Source organism: Mastomys coucha, unplaced genomic scaffold (assembly GCF_008632895.1).
Source record: "Mastomys coucha isolate ucsf_1 unplaced genomic scaffold, UCSF_Mcou_1 pScaffold17, whole genome shotgun sequence".
Classification (NCBI taxonomy): domain Eukaryota; kingdom Metazoa; phylum Chordata; class Mammalia; order Rodentia; family Muridae; genus Mastomys; species Mastomys coucha.
Window position 1 is genome coordinate 27,073,595 of NW_022196899.1, and position 16,853 is coordinate 27,090,447.

General features: G+C 42.6%; 1 non-coding gene and 1 pseudogene across 1 annotated transcript; one reads left to right on the top strand and one right to left on the bottom strand.

Annotated features, from left to right (window-relative positions):
- The window catches only part of LOC116094896, a 154,505-nt pseudogene that overhangs the window by 3,956 nt on the left and 133,696 nt on the right, over positions 1-16,853 (top strand).
- LOC116095190 lies at positions 12,919-13,064 on the bottom strand. Its single transcript, XR_004120509.1, has one exon. It is a non-coding gene; the product is annotated as a small nucleolar RNA SNORA48 (small nucleolar RNA).

Here is a 16,853-nt window from a genome sequence, read left to right on the forward strand (position 1 = left end):
GAGGGTACTAGTTAGTTCATGTTGTTGTTCGTCCTAAGGGGCTGCAAACCCCTCAGCTCCATTGGTCCAATTTCTCTCTCCCACCATTTCTCCAGTCTCGGTGACTTCCCTGTGTCTCCTTGAAATGACCATGCTTGTTCTTGCTCGAGACCTTTGTGGTAGCTAGTTCTACTGCCCAACATGACCTTAGCTCAAGTGTTTGTGGGCTCTGCTCATCAGTTCTTCTCCAAGTCTGCTAGATTCCAGTCCTAAGTGGAGTGTCCCACCCTGGCAGTGTGGCCTCTTTTCTTCTCTGTTTTTTTACTCTGATCTCTTCCACTGTTTTGCTCCTGAACACACACCCACTTCTAACAGCACCTAGGACCACACCAGCTTCACCCAGATGCAGAAGTTGCCCCTGGCTGCCCCTTTCCTAAAGCTTCCAAGGGTTCCTGCACAGCAAGTGTTTTCTTTCCAATCTTTCTAGTACTAGTCTATCTACTTTTGCAAGAACCAAAACTACAACTTCAGCCTGAAATGGTCTTCAAAGTGCAAAGGAAAAGAATGAGTCATCAGGAGAACGGAGAAGCTAAATGAAGAAAGGGAAAGTCTGGCTAAATTTGTCCTAAAACAGGGCACACTGGAGCTGATAAGAGAGAAAAGCTAGAAGAAAAATAAGGCTGAAATTAAAAATCTAAAAGGTCAGGGGCAGCCAGCGTCTAGGTTCTGAACGATGGAATGCTGGAGAAAACCAGCTCTCATAGCTGTCTGCGGAGAGGGACCTGATACCAGGCACACAGATGCCAAGGTCATCATTCTGTAATGGGCTCTGGGAACTCTTTAATGGCAGTGGCAGGCTGTCTGCTAGAAGGTTAGCTGCAGAGGGCACCTGAGAGGGAGAGGGAGCATCAAAATGTATCAATGATACAGCCAGTGATGGTCGGTGACTGCTAGTAGAAAGTGTATTCGTTCTCTGTACAGAGATTAAAAATAGAACAAGACACATGGACAGGAGGAAGAGATGCTTTCAGAACTGGATTTATTAGAGTCTAAAATGAGGTTCATTCTAGAATTTCCACAGAAAGAAAATATTCCAATATGCTAGCCGAGCTCCTGAACAAGAAGGAGCAAAATAGGAGTTTGCATACCTCAGCAACAAGGATGACCATTCCCATGGACATATTGTGATAGCCAAGAAGGCTGAGGCTTTGCACAGCAGATCACATGCTCACACATACAACAGGACACAGATAAACCTCTCATTGACCATTCGGTAGCTTGTAAACTCAAAGCCAGATTTGTGTGTCAAGAAGCATCACCAGATATCTAAACTAACTTGTATGACTCATTTCTCCTTGAGCCTCTCTTTTTCTCCTAGGTGAAATGACTCTGAAAAATCTGACCATGTTGGAACAATCCCTGTAAGAACTGTCATAGATTTGAGGCAGGTAAAGAATCAGAACATGAAAATCACCAGGGAAGGAAGGATAGACTCTTTTGAATTTACTTATAGTTAATCAGATGTCAGTCATCCACCATCATCTCTCATTCATTCCACAAACATTTCTTCAGAAACTTCTGCAAGCCTAGAGCTACTTTGGCATTTCACCAAGGCATATGACATGTCTCTGGCCTCAAAGAGGCCACTCACAGCCTTTACAGGAGTGCTTTCACAGTGTGCTTTTAAAGATTAGTTTGTTTGTTTTAGGCTTTGGTAACAGATACAGGTTCACTGGTTTGTGAACATGCAGAGTTTTTAGATAGGTGTGCATCTGGGTTTTCTTGTGAAATACACTGGAGTTTTCTGCAGTGTGCACACACGTGTCTACAAAGCATGTCTAGGCATCCATGTGCTTACACAAGCACAACACTGTTGGTGTCACAGATAGAGACAAATGTCATTTGCATATAGCTCATTCCTACCTGCTGGTTCACAGGAGCTGTCCCCTTATGAGTTCCATGCTTGAACAAAGAGATACTGTGACTTGTGCAAACATCCACAGGCAGAGGTGAAAGGTGGATTAATTCTTAGCATTTATTTAATTCTGCCTCTAGCGTTCATTGATTTTATAATGAAACCATTCCTCATGTTCCTCTTCCCCTGGGGAGGGTTTAGTAAATTCTCATTCTCCTGCCCTCCCAGGAATTCCCAGCATTCACACGGCTTGCAGTGCACACGTGTCTACAAAGCATGTCTAGGCATCCAAGTGCTTACATAAGCACAACACTGTCGGTGTCACAGATAGAGACAAGTGTTGGGTCATTTCAGACTTTTTGATGGGTTCATGTGAGGTTTTTTTCCCCCCTTTTCTATGGAATGAAGACATCTAAAAGTGGGGGTGGACATATTGGCAGATGGCCTGGTATTTCCTAAGCACTTTGTAGTTGCTCTTCCACAGGACATGTGTTCAGTTCCCAGCATCTCCTCAGGTGGCTCACAACCACTCAGAACATTAGCTCCAGGGGATTCTGATCACAGTTCTAGCCTCTGTATCCACCAGTACAAACATGTTTACAAACAACAACAACAACAACAGCAGCAGCAGCAGCAGCAACATAGACCTTTTAAAGTGAAAAATTAAAGACACTAAAAGTGTCTATGTTCTTTAACTCAATAGCCTCCTGTGGAGGCCAAGATTCAGACTTGCTGCCTGATGGCCAGGTCATTCTACTCTACTCAGGAAACAAGAAAGATGTGGTTTTTAAAGAACTTTAAATTTGCTATAGTTTATATCTCCTAAAAATACATAAAACTAAATAATAGACAAATTCTTATTCCAGTGTAATTGTGTTTGATTATTTTGTGGATGATTCTTTATGGGGCACCTAGCAAAGTCAGAAATGGAAAATGCTGCTTGTTTTACCTCCATGGAGGGAGTCAAGGTCTGGCCTTGTAGAATGTGGTTAGCAGACCATGCCTAGGTACTGTTCTGTCAGGATCTGCTTCAAGTGGATAAGGTGACAGTATCTCTAAATCTTCCTGTACAATAACTGAACAGGGAAGGTGGATGAGAACAAAGGCCCCAAGGAGAACACGCACATGGGCTTGGACTCCTTGTGAGAGAGGTTGACATTCTGCCTTCTGGTGTACTCTGGTGGAGGCTGTATACACAGCTGAAGATAAGGAACTCTGGGAAGTAGAGTCAAGAGAGGGATCGGTACTAGCTGTTGCCTGAGGTCAACTTTAGGACTTGTGACTGCTTGTTCATCAGCCTTCTTTGTCTAAGCCTCCCTCAAAAGAAAAAGGTACACCAGGACCCCCAGGGACCGGCTGCCAGCTAAATATGGAGAAGGAAACCCAGGAGGACAAGCGTGGGCTGTTCCAGATAAAGCAGCATGCTGCTTTAGGAAATGAACATCTTTCTAGTTGAAGAAAACAGCTGCCTTAGGGAAGCCTGCCACCCCTGGCCTCTTCCTGACTTTCCTGAACTATAGAGAACCAGGGTACATTATTCATAAGTGGTATGATGGAGTTAAAAAGCCCTTTCCAACTTGGCCGCAGCTAAACTAGTACTTTCTGTCAAGCTTGCACCAGGATGTCAGAGTCCTTCAAGGGTCTGTATCTTGGGTTGAAACATCTCTTTAGCCCACCTAGCTCCCTCACCTTCTGTTTCTCTTCTCAGCTCAGCTTGTGCTCCCAAGATTCATACACCCCTTCTGCTCCTCCCACCCATGGAGACTGTGGTTTCTTACTTGAATGCTTCTCTTTTTATGTTAGAGTGACACAGAAAGGTCAAGGTGTTAGCAGCCAGGATAGGGGACAGGGATGAGTGCAAAGAGCAGCAGTAAAATCCTGCCAGTGTTTCATCACTGCCTGGGTCAGTCTTTGACTGAGGGTGACAGGCAAGGGCAGGGAAAATTTCAAGGGTTGATATATACCTTCCTGTTCAGGGTAATGAATCTCTATGAAATAAATCCAATTTTAAACATTGTGAAGGCAGTTAAGAAAAAAGTTTCAGTGAGCCATTTTGTAAAGAAAAACAGTAGTTCTTCATCTCAAGTACAGATTTCTCACATATATATACACTATATTTCGAACCACTAAAATAAAGGAATTATTCTGGTCAATGCTACAACTCAAGTTAGAGAAAAAAGAGGTAAAACACATAAATCTTATTTAAAAATATTTTTTACACACTGGTACTTCCATTTTCATTCTCTTCACGTTGAAAAGATCAGTCTTCTTCAAGCCCTGATCCAGGCCCTCTCATTCCAGCAGCTGGCTTTAAGTCTGTCTACTTTACTTCGTCTTAGTCTTGTCCTCATTAGCCTGGATGTGAAGTGTTATAGACTGGCTGAAAGGACAGGCAGGGAGAAGAGGGTGGCTGCTTCTAGTACCTCCTTGGAGTAGCTGAGTACCACACAGATGAAAGAAGTGAGCACTTGGACTGCTCTGTTCATACACAAGACATTCCAAGTGAGGGCTGATGCGGCTGCTCGCCTGGTTCTTTATCTGTACCGGAGCATCCTTGAACAGAGCCTTCATGATGCTTTACTGAGGAAGGGATAGAAAAGGATCTTGCCTGACCCTTAAATTCATAGGAAGTTGCCCCAAAACTATGTTGGGAACTGCATATAGCAGCAAGCTTGTCCTAGTGCTTGAGATCATCTTCAGTTTGGTACCAGTCTGTTCTACACAGTTGGTTTAGGCCAGCTTGAGGCAACAGAGTGAAACCTGATTTCTAAAACCAAAACTGAAATAGAGTGAAGCAATAATACAAGAGATGAGCTTGTTTACATGTGTCTGTGTCTGTGTGTATGTCTATGTGTGTGTGTGTGCATGCATGTCTGTGTATGTGTGGGCATGTGTTTGCACGTATGTATGTGTGTGTGTGTGTGTGTGATGAAGTGTGAATGTATTTGTTCACTCACTTTTGCCTTTTTATCAGGAATAAATGAAGCAAAGTAAGCATTCATATCTGATTCTGGGTACCTGCCATGGCGAACAGAAGGAAAAGGCAGGGCTTCCCTTTAGGTTAATGCCATTTAAATTTACCACTCTGCTGTACCTTTCTGTCTGCCTGGAGGTTACATTCTCTGCTAGAGCCCCTCTCATTCCTTAAGCAGCCCATTCTAACTGCCCTTAAATGAAAGTAACCACTAAGAAGAAAGCTTGAGTCATTGAGACTTTGGGTGGTAAATACTATCATCAAACTCAATGAGAGGCTACTGATTTGCACATTCTAGTGTCCATCTGTTCTTATTTGCCATCGATCCACTACTTTATATCAGGGACCATGCATCCCTCAGTGCACTGCTTTCTGATTCTGTGAGACAGATATTTTGTAACCACAAGAGATCATACTATAACCTTGGGAGTTGGCTCCATTGTCACTCAATGATGGCCCAGCTGAGGCTCTGTAAGAAGCCCTAAGTTGTGTCATGTTATCACACATTCACCCTAAGTGTGCAAAAGAAAGATATTTTAACAGAAAATATTTGACTTTGTAATCAACTTGTCCTGCCATCTCAGTCTCCAACAAGATCCCTGGTGGTTCTTCACCTCTGTACTGAACTAGGGGTGAGTTGAGTTGGAGATCGAACTAGTTTGGGCTTAGTGATATAGTTATGTTTGGCTAATCTACTGATGGCTGTCTCCATGTAGGAATTCAGCACCAGGGTGTAAGTAAAGCTGTTTCATGGCATGGAGCCCACCTCTAGCTCCCAGCCCTAGGAGTGTGTGGGTGACACAGGAAAGACAAAGCTATTTGGGGGAATTGCTTCTACACCTTACAGTTCACATACAAATGGGAGGTTCCTATAGATGTGCCAAATATGACACAACCAAAAAAAAAAAACTATAAAGAAGACAATTTGATAGAAAATACTGATTATAATGGCTGTGCTAAAGCAACTGAGCTCTGTGTGTTCTTACAGCCAAAGCTGATGACCACAAAGACACTGTCACATGAAGAGAGGACTCAAGAATTTCCTTAAAAGATCTGGAGAGAGAGAGAGACCACAGGCATTAAAAGCTCAGTCATACAATAAAAGGACAAGAACTTCCTTAAAACAGAAAACTAGCATTAACACATAGACAAGACCATAGACTATAGGTTTATGTTCTTAAAAATCTACATTAATAAGGGTTCTTAAATGCTTTAACTTCCCTTCTAGTCCACTACTCACTAGAGTAGTGGAAAGGAAAGGTTAATAAGGCAAAAGGGGATGTGAACCTGTTTGGAATTAATTTTTTGAGGTGATTCCAATCTTTGTTGTCAGGATATCAGCAGTTCAGTTCACAGTAACTGGACTTACTTGCAAACACCATTCATGAGTCATCAGTGGCAGTCAGATCTAGAAGAAACTGCAAGGCTCTGACAATCAACCCAATTCCTGGGATGTGGCAAAAAACCACCAGAATATCATAAGAAGTTCTTTGGTGAATTTCTCTCTACAAAGTCACAAGAAATGCTGATCAGCAAAGAAGACAAGGCAAACCAATACCACAGTGTGGTCAGCAAAGACCAGTGCCAGGAAGGCCCAGTGAAGACCAGCAAAGAGTGGCAAGGTGACTCAATGCCACAGCATTGTCCACTGTCTGTTGAGTTATACTCTTTCCAACATCACACATTCTCTCAAGCATCCACTCCAGTGAAACTACATGCCCCCTTTTCCAGGTAGCTTCCAGAAAAACACCATGTTTGTTTTCTCAGCAAAACAGCCTCTCATTTATCTACTTCAGCAAAGGATCCTCTCATAAAATAGTTTCCAGAAAAACATCATATGACACAACTGAGTCTCCCAAGAAACCAGAAATTTCCACTTGAATAGACTATGCTACCAACAGGTGGTCAGTATAATTATTACTTTTCTGTATGTAGAGAAGTTGGTGTTTATTAACTTTTAAAGTTTAATAATTTCATTGGGATTGCTTTATCTTCCTAAATAAAATTTGACACTTGCTCCAGATTTTAGTCCCTGCCCCATTTTAGCCTATCTTTTATTGTTTTTCTTCAAGTTCCTAAAGTTGAATTAACTGTGCATTCCATCCACAGCACAGGTAGGGTTAAACTTAGGTCTCTCTAAGTTCAAACCCATGCTCTACTATAGTTTAGATTTTCAAGACTCATTTTAGAATGTATTTTAACTGACAATGACTGTGACATTTATGGGGTACAGTGTCATGTTGCTAACATCTATGGCTTCTCTTCAGATCGTAGGGTTCCTCATGTACGATTGTTGTCCCTTTTCTTAATGCTGGGCCCTGTCATCCCCCCTGAAGTCCTCTGAAACCTTCCCTTGGAAGACCCTTTCTACTGCTTGCTGCTTCATTTAATCAAAATAATAAATGTGTTTTATTGACAGCCATTTCATCTCTGTGAAAATGTTCTTCATGTGAGGTCATTTTGTAAGGCTTTTTCAATTTTTTTTAAAATGTAGTTTACATTTATTTACTGTGTCTTTGTGTGGAGGGAGAAGGGTGTATTCATGAGAAAGCACATGATGAGTCGAGGTCAGAGGGCAACCTTAAATAATAGGTTTTCTCCTTCTACCCTGTGGATTCTGAGGAGATTTAACTCAAGCCATCAGGTTTAGTGACAAGCACCTTTTGCCACTGTGCCATCTAGCTGGCCCAGACAAAATTCTTCCTCAAAGATAGCAAGTTCATTGTCAACTAAACCAGTCTCAGATAAGACTAACTTCTGGAATCAACGTGCCTTCACAGTGACCTTCACAGGTATGTACTTTGTTAATTTTAGCATCTTTCCATGATGGCATGGATCCTTGACCTTCTCCATTGATACAGCCTCCCTCTGCGGACCTCTGGAGCCAGATGGCAGGACCACTTTGCACACAGCATCTCCCAGCAGTTCTGCATCCTAGATTCATGAAGCACAGATCTCTGTCTTCTACCCTGGGCTGTTTTCATGCTTTGGTTGTTCCGAACCTGCTACTTACCTTCCCCAGGAAGGGCATTAAGCCAGCTCCTCTAGTACCAGGGGCACGTGTGGGGCTCTCACTATCTCAAATCTAATAAATGTTAAGTCTCCTTGGCATTTTGAAAAAAAAATTATCCAACCTTGTCATTCAACAAAGAACTTTCTCAAAATTTTTCTTCCTACTCAAAAATTGCTATTGTTCACATTCTGAACAAAATGTTGGCTCTTACTTTACAGGAAAAACCAAAGTCAATGCCATCTGGTCTTTTCTGTCCTTCTTAACACTTGTTTCTCAGGAAGGGATTTCTTTTCACGGCATCCCTTCAAGTGTGACCCCACCCTCCCTGAGTCATCAGTTCCTTCTGACAACTTGCTCCATCTGTTTGTGTTTCATATTGCTCCTTCCCTGCTGAGACCTCCTCCTCCTTCTTCCTCTCTCTCTCTCTCTCTCTCTCTCTCTCTCTCTCTCTCTCTCTCTCTCTCTCTCTCTCTCTCTCTCTCTCTCTCTCTCCCTTTGAGGTGGTATATCTTGTAGCCCAAGCATGCCCACTCTGTCACCTATTTTGACTGTGTTTCCTGTCACTGACATGTAGCAATTAAGCAACTTGTCATAGCATCTTGTATGATTGAAATCTAAGTCAGATATCAAAGATCTCAGGCTCTTCAATCATGCATAAAGAGTAGAGTTGTCACGGAGATGATGCAGAGATTTCAACAAGTTTCCTCAGTGCAGAGAAATACACCTTTAGCTCCAAGGTGACCTACACTAAAATAAGTAGTAAGATGTTCATTCACCAAGGTGGAGATTGCTTTCCACAGTCTTGTGTTTTGCAGTTTAAGGGCAGATCAGTGGTTGTGGGGAAAGAGGAGGGGGGAAAGAGAGGCCAGAGAGCTGTGAAACTTCCTCCTCCTTTATCATCATCTGTGCATTCAAACTGCACTCATCCTTTGGGAGGAAGTCAGCTGAAAGAGATGAGATACACTGCCCAGTGTCTGGATTTCTAGAGACTGGTTTTGCTTCTGTCATTCTGAGACACCAAGAATTCAGGCAAGCATCTGAGATTAACCTTGTCCAGTGGTGACAGAGAACTTGTGGGCTCATAGGTAAGTATGTCTTCTGTGTTTTTTGTAAAACAGAACAAAACAAAATATATAAATATATAAGGTGAGTTTATTCCTCAGTTTATCAGCACTGAGCAGATACAAACCCCAAGCTTCTGTCCCTTATAGTATACCAAATGTACTATCAAGATGTAACACCCTAGTGTGAATGACAGAAATTACAGATGCCCAGGGAGTTGCCATAGTGGTTTCATGCTCATGTGAGGGTAACATACAATACAGAACTCCACATACCACATTGCTCCTCAAAGGTGCTTGAATCTGACAATTTTAATATGCAAAGGTAACAGCCAAATACCAATGGAGGCACAAAGCTCAAGCAAAGATTTCTGGCAGTATTAGTGTTATAAGTGTCTTCTTGGGATAATGTAATTCACTCAAGAAGTCTTGTCATTGGGCAGATCAATAGTTCTGACCTACTTAATTATATAACATGTGATTATGTCCCATTATGAAACTCATTACCTGGCACTGCAAAGGAAAAAAAATCTCACTTGTATTTCTTTCAATTTCTTCTCAAACTGAATATGCTGAGGATTAGGCCTTGTCATCCTATATAGTGACAGCCCCCCTCATTTGATCTGGAATACATAAAGAAGTCAGAATCTTGCTTCAGTAATTTATCCTCTCATTAAAAACCCAGGTCTGACATTTCAACAATCTTCTGTGTGCCATTTTGAGATGCTGCTATTTCTTCAGTGTATGCTTACATTTTATTTGTTACTGCCTTGAAAGATGAAAAAGGTGAGAGAGGTGTCTGCCCTCCAAACCACAGGGCATGCCATGTCCTTCCCTCAAACTCCCTTCCTTTCCTTTTTGGTAATATATTTTGCTCCATTTCTCTTCTTTTCTTTGTAATCCTGCTCAGGTCTCTTTACCTTCTCTAGGCCTTGGCATTTGATCCTTTGTTATGTTTTGATTGTGCACTGGTCATCCTCACTGTACAAGGAAAGTCACTATGCAGAAAGTTGGAAAGAAATTAGTGTGACTAAGTGCAAAGACAGATGACAGATGCTCTAGCAGTGACAAGGATGCTTAGGCACACACAGAAGGCACTGCAGTAGGCAGCCCTGCACCACAGCTGAAGGTACAGGAAAAGGGGTGGGTCCAAGAGCCTTCCGTTACTTGTACTTGTCCTGCATGGGATAATTCTGTGCACTAAGACTTGAACAGCTTTTCACAGTTTGGCTAGAGGCTCATTCTTACCAACTACCCACTATAATAGCGGACTTAATAGCAAATCTCATAGTGGGTTTTTCCTTCTCTGAGTGATCCTTTTATCTAGCCATGGTCCTTGCACCTCTTGAATCTCTCTCAAAACTATACTGCCTTGAAGTTCCTTGAGCATAGCCTGCTTTGAAACTTGAATTAAGCTGTCAAAGCATGCTCTCCAGAGTATCTCTTCTCATAGAGAACAAATACTAGAGCAATTATAAGACTAGAGTCACATAGGAACTTAGGAGAAAACAGCCTGAGCTGGCAGAGTTAGATAAGGTGACAACTCAGAAGCCAACATTGAAGCCAGGTCTTATAAACTAGAAAAGAGTGTGCCAGCCAGAGATGATAAAAATAAATGATGCATAAAGCTAAATGCTATGCTTCTTTTTTCATTAGATTCTTATGTGGTGATTAGGGACAAGATTTTTTTTCTAATACAGTAATCTGTATGAAAGTCACCTGCCTGTAAGGCAGGGGCTCAAACCTAAACTTGGTGGCACATACCCTATACTCACAGATTTTCATGATTACACCATCTACACAGGAGAAAACAGCCTTCTAAGACAGATAAATCTAAGCTCGAATTGTCCCTTGAATCAGTTGTGGGTCCCTAAGTGGAAATTAACATCTAAATCTGTAATGTCAACTGATACTGGAAATAACTACTCAAAATAAAACTTTTTACATTGTTTAACAGATACAGCATGTGATGCACCTACTACAGTGTTTCCTGTAGACACTCACCCAGTTGATAGAGCAGAACTTGTAAGACCACCTTGAAGATTACTACTAGGCAAGGAAAGTCTGTGTGTGTGACTCCACGCTGTCCTCCCTCCTCTCTAAAGTGATAGTCAGTAATCTGATATTGATACTCTAATTTCATATCCCCAGAGATTGGCATTCATGGTAGACAAGTTGGAGGCTGTCATAGGACCTTAGAGCCAGGACTGAGAACATGAGTGTGCCAGGCTCAAGGTTGACAGTTTATTGCAGAAATGATCCAGGAGTTTAGACATGCTTTGGGAGGTGATTGGAGACTAGGTTGACAGACAGAAGACACTACATTTTTTTTCTTGTTGTGGAAACTGTAGGATGTCACAGTGTGCTTCACAGTATATCTCTCTGTCCACATATCTTCACTTGCAAATATTGATTGTAGTGGTTTGAGATCTCTGCCTTCTGTGACACCATCAATATTGGGTCCTCATTGGGACTCCTCCCTGTTGTCTAGTTGTTGCCCTGTGTCATGGAGACCCTGAAGCTTTGGATCAGCAGGACTGGCCCCAACCATTCTCAGATGATGTAGATTTTGGAGTGGACCAACTCAGAGCCCTGGAGCATGGTTGGTAGCTGAGCCAGTCTCTGCATCAGCTCTCCCTTATCCACACCACCAGGGCAAGCTCTCCAGCCCTGCACAGGCTAGAACATCCAGTGCCATTATCAGCAGAAGTCAGGGTCAGCTCTCCTGCTTGCATGCCCCTCAAGGCCAGCTTACCCACATCCAAGCCTCCAAAGCCAGTTCCATTGTGCTGCCCAGTTAAGGTGCAAGGTCCATTCTTCCGAGTGTTGCAGCCTGTAAGGGGCTAGGCCAGCTCTCCCACTTTCACAATCTTAGGGCTGGCTGACATGTGGCTTTGCAATAGGAGCCAGCTCCACTGTGTTGCCTAGGCAGGGCACAGGGCCCTCTCTCCTGAGTGCTGCAGCTGGTGAGCCAGGGCCAGCTCACCTGCTCCTATAACCCTGAATCAGCTCTCCTCACTGCTCCAGTGGCAATGAGAAGGGCCAAGGGGGAAGAGGGCATCTCCCACCCCCACCCACCCTAACCACCTTAAGACAGGCAAGTGGCAGAACCAGTTTTCCCTCAATTACACCCTTGGGGTGGCTCACCCATACCCCTGCCAGCAGGGTCAGCACTTCTGTACTGTCTAGGTGAGGTGCAGGGACCACACTCCTGAATTCTGCAGCTGGTGAAGGGCAGGGCTAGCTCTCCTGAGCTCATGACACTGTGGGCAGCTTCCCCAACTGTCTGAGGTGGAGAGGGTCTGGGGGGGGGCATCACTTCTGCACCTGTGCAACCCCAAGGAAGATGAGTGGCAGGGTCAGCTCTCCCATACCCTACCACCAGGGCCTGCTCCACTGTGACGCCTGGGCAAGGTGCAGGACCCCACTCTCCTGTGTGCTGCTGCTGTCAAGAGGCTGTGGAGCTAGCTCCAAAGGCAGTAAGGGGCAGAACCAGTTCTGTACAGCCCCTTGGCACCCACATGGTCATGTTCTCTAGTGGTAATATGAGCTACAGACATTGACATTGATCCCTGCTGCCTTGTAGACAAGGACCCAGTTATGGCTTCGGCAGCATCTTGGGGTGAGACTTCATCATAGCCACAGCTAGCAGGGCTGGCCACTCACAACAGGCTACTCGTCTCCATTCTTGAGTCTCTAGTTCCATCTCTCTTCATAATGCTTACACTACTCCACTTCTCCTTCTTTTGTATCTGTCCACCATAGACTTGCATATTGTCACTACTGCTGCAGGCTGGCCACAGTTGCCAGGCCCTTGGGGTGACAACCCTTTGTCTATGCTGCAATGTTGTGTTGGTAGGCAGGTGTCTATGGCCTGCCTGTGCTCTGGGTATCTTTCCCTACCTACACCTGAGTCACAGAGTGGAACACAGATCTCTGTCTTCCCGTGCCGTGCTGCCTGGATTTGATTTGATTTTTGTGAGTCCTAGGCATAAAACAGCTTTGGCCACCAAGCCAGGCATCAAGCTATGATGAACAAAGTACTACCATCTGATTTGCCCCTGACTGATATAAAATCACCACCACCAACAACAGGTTTCTCTTTGCCCAATGCCAGAGAGTTAGGAGATACTTTTATGTGGGGGTAACCTGGGGTCACCCAGAACAACAGGTAGAGGGATTGTGAGTCTGGGGGCAGACATAGCTTTTAGGAAATCTTGGATCTGCTGTACGATTTTATCTGTTCTCTTTCATGTCTAGCATTTTCAAAGCACGAAAAACTACTGAATTTGAGCAATTTCTGAGATTCTAATGTGTGTTTTTGGGGGGCAGGGAGTGTGGAGAGAGGTTGGGTTTGGTCAGAAAAGGAAAACATTGTTCTGCTAGTTACTTCTATGTCACCATGACATAAGGAGAATCATCTGGAAAGGGGACTCTCATTGAAGAAGATGCCTCCATCAGGTTGGCCTGTAAGCAAGTCTGTTGGGGATCTCCTTAATTGATGTGAGAAGGTCCAGCACACCATGTTCAGTGCCTTTCCTGGGCAGGTGGTCTTGCACTGTATAATAAGAAACTGAACAAGTTGTGGAGAGCAAGTCAGTAAGAGTGTTCCTCCCTGGTTCCTGTCTTCCCCTCTTGCTACCAGATTCCTGCCTTGAGTTCCTACCCTGATTTTTCTTCATGATAGACTAGGAGCCATAAGATGAAATAAGCCATTTCCTCCCCAAACTGCTTTGGTAATACTGTTTTTCACAGCAATAGAAAGTAACCAAGGACAGTAAAACTCGGTGAATGAGCATTCCTGAAAAAAAGCTGTGTCCGAAGCCAGACTGACTGGCTGATTAGAACTTCAGTGGCGTAGAGGGGTCAGAGTGCGGCAAGTTCAGAGCATAATTACCCTATCTAGGCTAGCTTTAGCCCTGCAAATAACCATTTCTTATCCACCGCTGTGCTAAGATTAACATCCTGTGACTAACTTACAAAATCCTTTTGGGAGCCATTACCTTAGCAGGCAACTAGCTTCCACAGACCCCCAAACTAAGAATGTCATTGGATAACTAATCTAATTCCTTCAGGGGAGCGTCTCATGTTGGTGTAACCACTTCTCTGGTGTTCCCACCAATGTGCTTCAAATTGTCTTGACTTATACCTTTCTTTGTTCTGTTACTATAAAAACTTTATGAAACTACTTTCATGTTGGAACAAGAAATTTCAGGCTACCGAAATCTGTTCCTGGCCCATTATCACTCACATTTGAAATTAGGATAAACTCTCACTTTTTCCCTTTGAGCTGAGAGCTCTGTCTTTTGCATTAACAACACTGAATTAAGGAATTTTAAAAATGGATTCTCTGGTATTCCATACATGTATATAATGTGTTTAGATCATGTCCTCCTACTATTTCCCATCTACAGATAGGCTTCTAGGAGGGATTCCTTTAATACCCTAATTTTTTTGGCATAGATTTGTTTTACATGTATTTTAAAAATCCAAAGACAAGTTAACCTAGACTATCTATTTGTTAGTGACTAAGTTTAAAGTCATCCAGCTGCACCCCAGTGTTCCTTCACCAGGAGAGTTCTGATTTGGCAAATGGCATAAGGTGAGGCTGTAAGGTAAACATAGATAAACCGTAATTGTGAGATACTGTGAATCACTGTCCTTTGCTGTGTGGGTAGTGGGATGGAGGGATTGATAAAATAGGATAAGAAGGAAGGAAGCCTGACAAAGGAAGAAGGGGCTTGGGAAAAGACTAGAAGTGAATGAGGATCTGCCCAGAGAGGCATCTGGGACTCACCTGCTGGCTTAATGTTAAATACTTTGAAATGTCCAATTACTTTTAATAATGATTCAGACACTCAGAGTATTGGGTAGTTAGGCTAACCCCAAAGGAAAGCAATCTGACAACAAACCTGCCATATGTCTTGACCAAGGCTGAATCTGTTATCTCTGTTCCGAAGAAAACAGTTTACCACAATGAGGAGTTTTTTCCAACTTTTGCTGAGAGGACTATCTCTGACTTTCTTTATAAGAATTCTCATTCACATTACTTATAAGCCTCCAGGGGTTCGTGAATATTTACATACACAAATTGAGTGCTGATAAAGTCACAGAGCAGTATGCATGAGTCAACACCTAAGGATTTATTTCCATAACCTTCAATTTGTAAACCCGAGATCAGTTTGTTTTCTTGTCTGCATGGTACGGTTTTAGAACTATGATTGATTAACTCCTTATAAGAAAATCTTGGTCTGGAACCAGGCACACACACTGAAATGAAATTTATAGGGTTTGGGAATAAAGGAGTCTTGTACTGAGAAATGATTGCATCTCTAGAAAAATCTATGATTTCACATGGCACTAAGAAGGTCCCAATGAACATTTTCACCATATAAAGAGCTGATAATGTGAAAATAGTGTCTGGCCTGCTTGGGAGCCACTCAGAGAGGTGTTTTAATTTGGCAGGCCTTGAAATTAGCATAATGAATTATCTTATCTTTATTTCCTTTATAATATATGTCCACAGTTTAAAATTTCATTGCTAACTAACCTAAAAAGTTATCAGTGCACAAAAAAAAAAAAAAAAAAAAAAAAAAGAAAGAAAGAAAAGAAAAAGAAAAGAAAAGTTTCCATCAAAAAGCTCTTAGCACTTTGTGCAGTTATGTAACACCCACTGGAAACAGAATTTTCCCAACTGGGAATTACAGTTGGAAAGTTGCATACAGAGTGAAAGTGTATAAAATGAGATTAAAAATACTTTTAAAAATTCTCAGCACTTTTTAATGAAAAGCATGAAAGAAACAAGACTGATTTGTGAGCAGGAAGTCGAACTGTTGGATTTGTAAAGATGAGGCTAACAGAAATGAGAGAGAAGTTGAACTGTTGGATTTGTAAAGCTGAGGCTAACAGAAATGAGAGAGAAAGTCCCCTTGCCAGAGACTAGACAAAGGGAGTTTGTTTCTCATCCAACGCAATCCTGAAAGCATGGCTTTCCACCAAAGCATTCAAATACCCTATTTCTTCCATCTTATATTCCAGCAGCTGATCTCAGTGTCACTGTTTTTACTTGTATCTATCTAAAGGGATAACTATGATGATCACTATCCTTAGGGGGGTTTTGCGGGTTCACCATAAAGGGACAGACACAGCCTTTCCTCTCATTCTCTTGAATAAAGTTTAGTCACATTGAACTATGAAGGGATCTGGAAATAGGGCTGAGCTTAGTGTCCCGAGAGAAGAGAGGAACACTGGTGAATCAAAAGGAGATTCCTGCCACTGGGGATGCTGCTTTGGACTTTTAACATGAAGTCTGAAAGAGAAGAGAAGTAGTATTCATCAATATCTTCTGAGAATATCTCATACTACAAGCATCTGTTTTTCCCAACCTCTAATTTGCCATTGATCAATTCAGGGGAATTAGAAAGACTGTTTCTCTGGCTCTGTATTGTTATTGGCAATTATCTGGACTTTTAAAAGAAATGTGTCTTAGTCATGGAGACATGAGTTCTTTGCTTGGACACTTCCTACAGCCCTTATCAGGACTGACCTAATTAGAGCTCAAGTAAGGTTTTGTGATTCTAAATTCTTTTGCCGTATGTGGTGGCTAATCTTGATTGTCAACTTGACTACGTCCAGAATTAACTAAAACCCAAAAATGGAGGGCACACCTGTGAGGAATTTTTACTTAATTTGAAGTAGGAAGAGCCACTTCTAATCTGGATCTTCAAGGTAGAAGACAGGCCTTTAATCCAGATCTTTAAACCAGACCTAATCTTGGCCATACCTTCAGATGGAAGCCTGTATAATGACATGGGAGAAGGAAGCTTTTGCTTTTTGCCTGCTTGCCCTCATCTTGCTAGCAAGCCAATTACTTCAGGAATTAGAATCTACTTATTTGGGATTACAGCATAC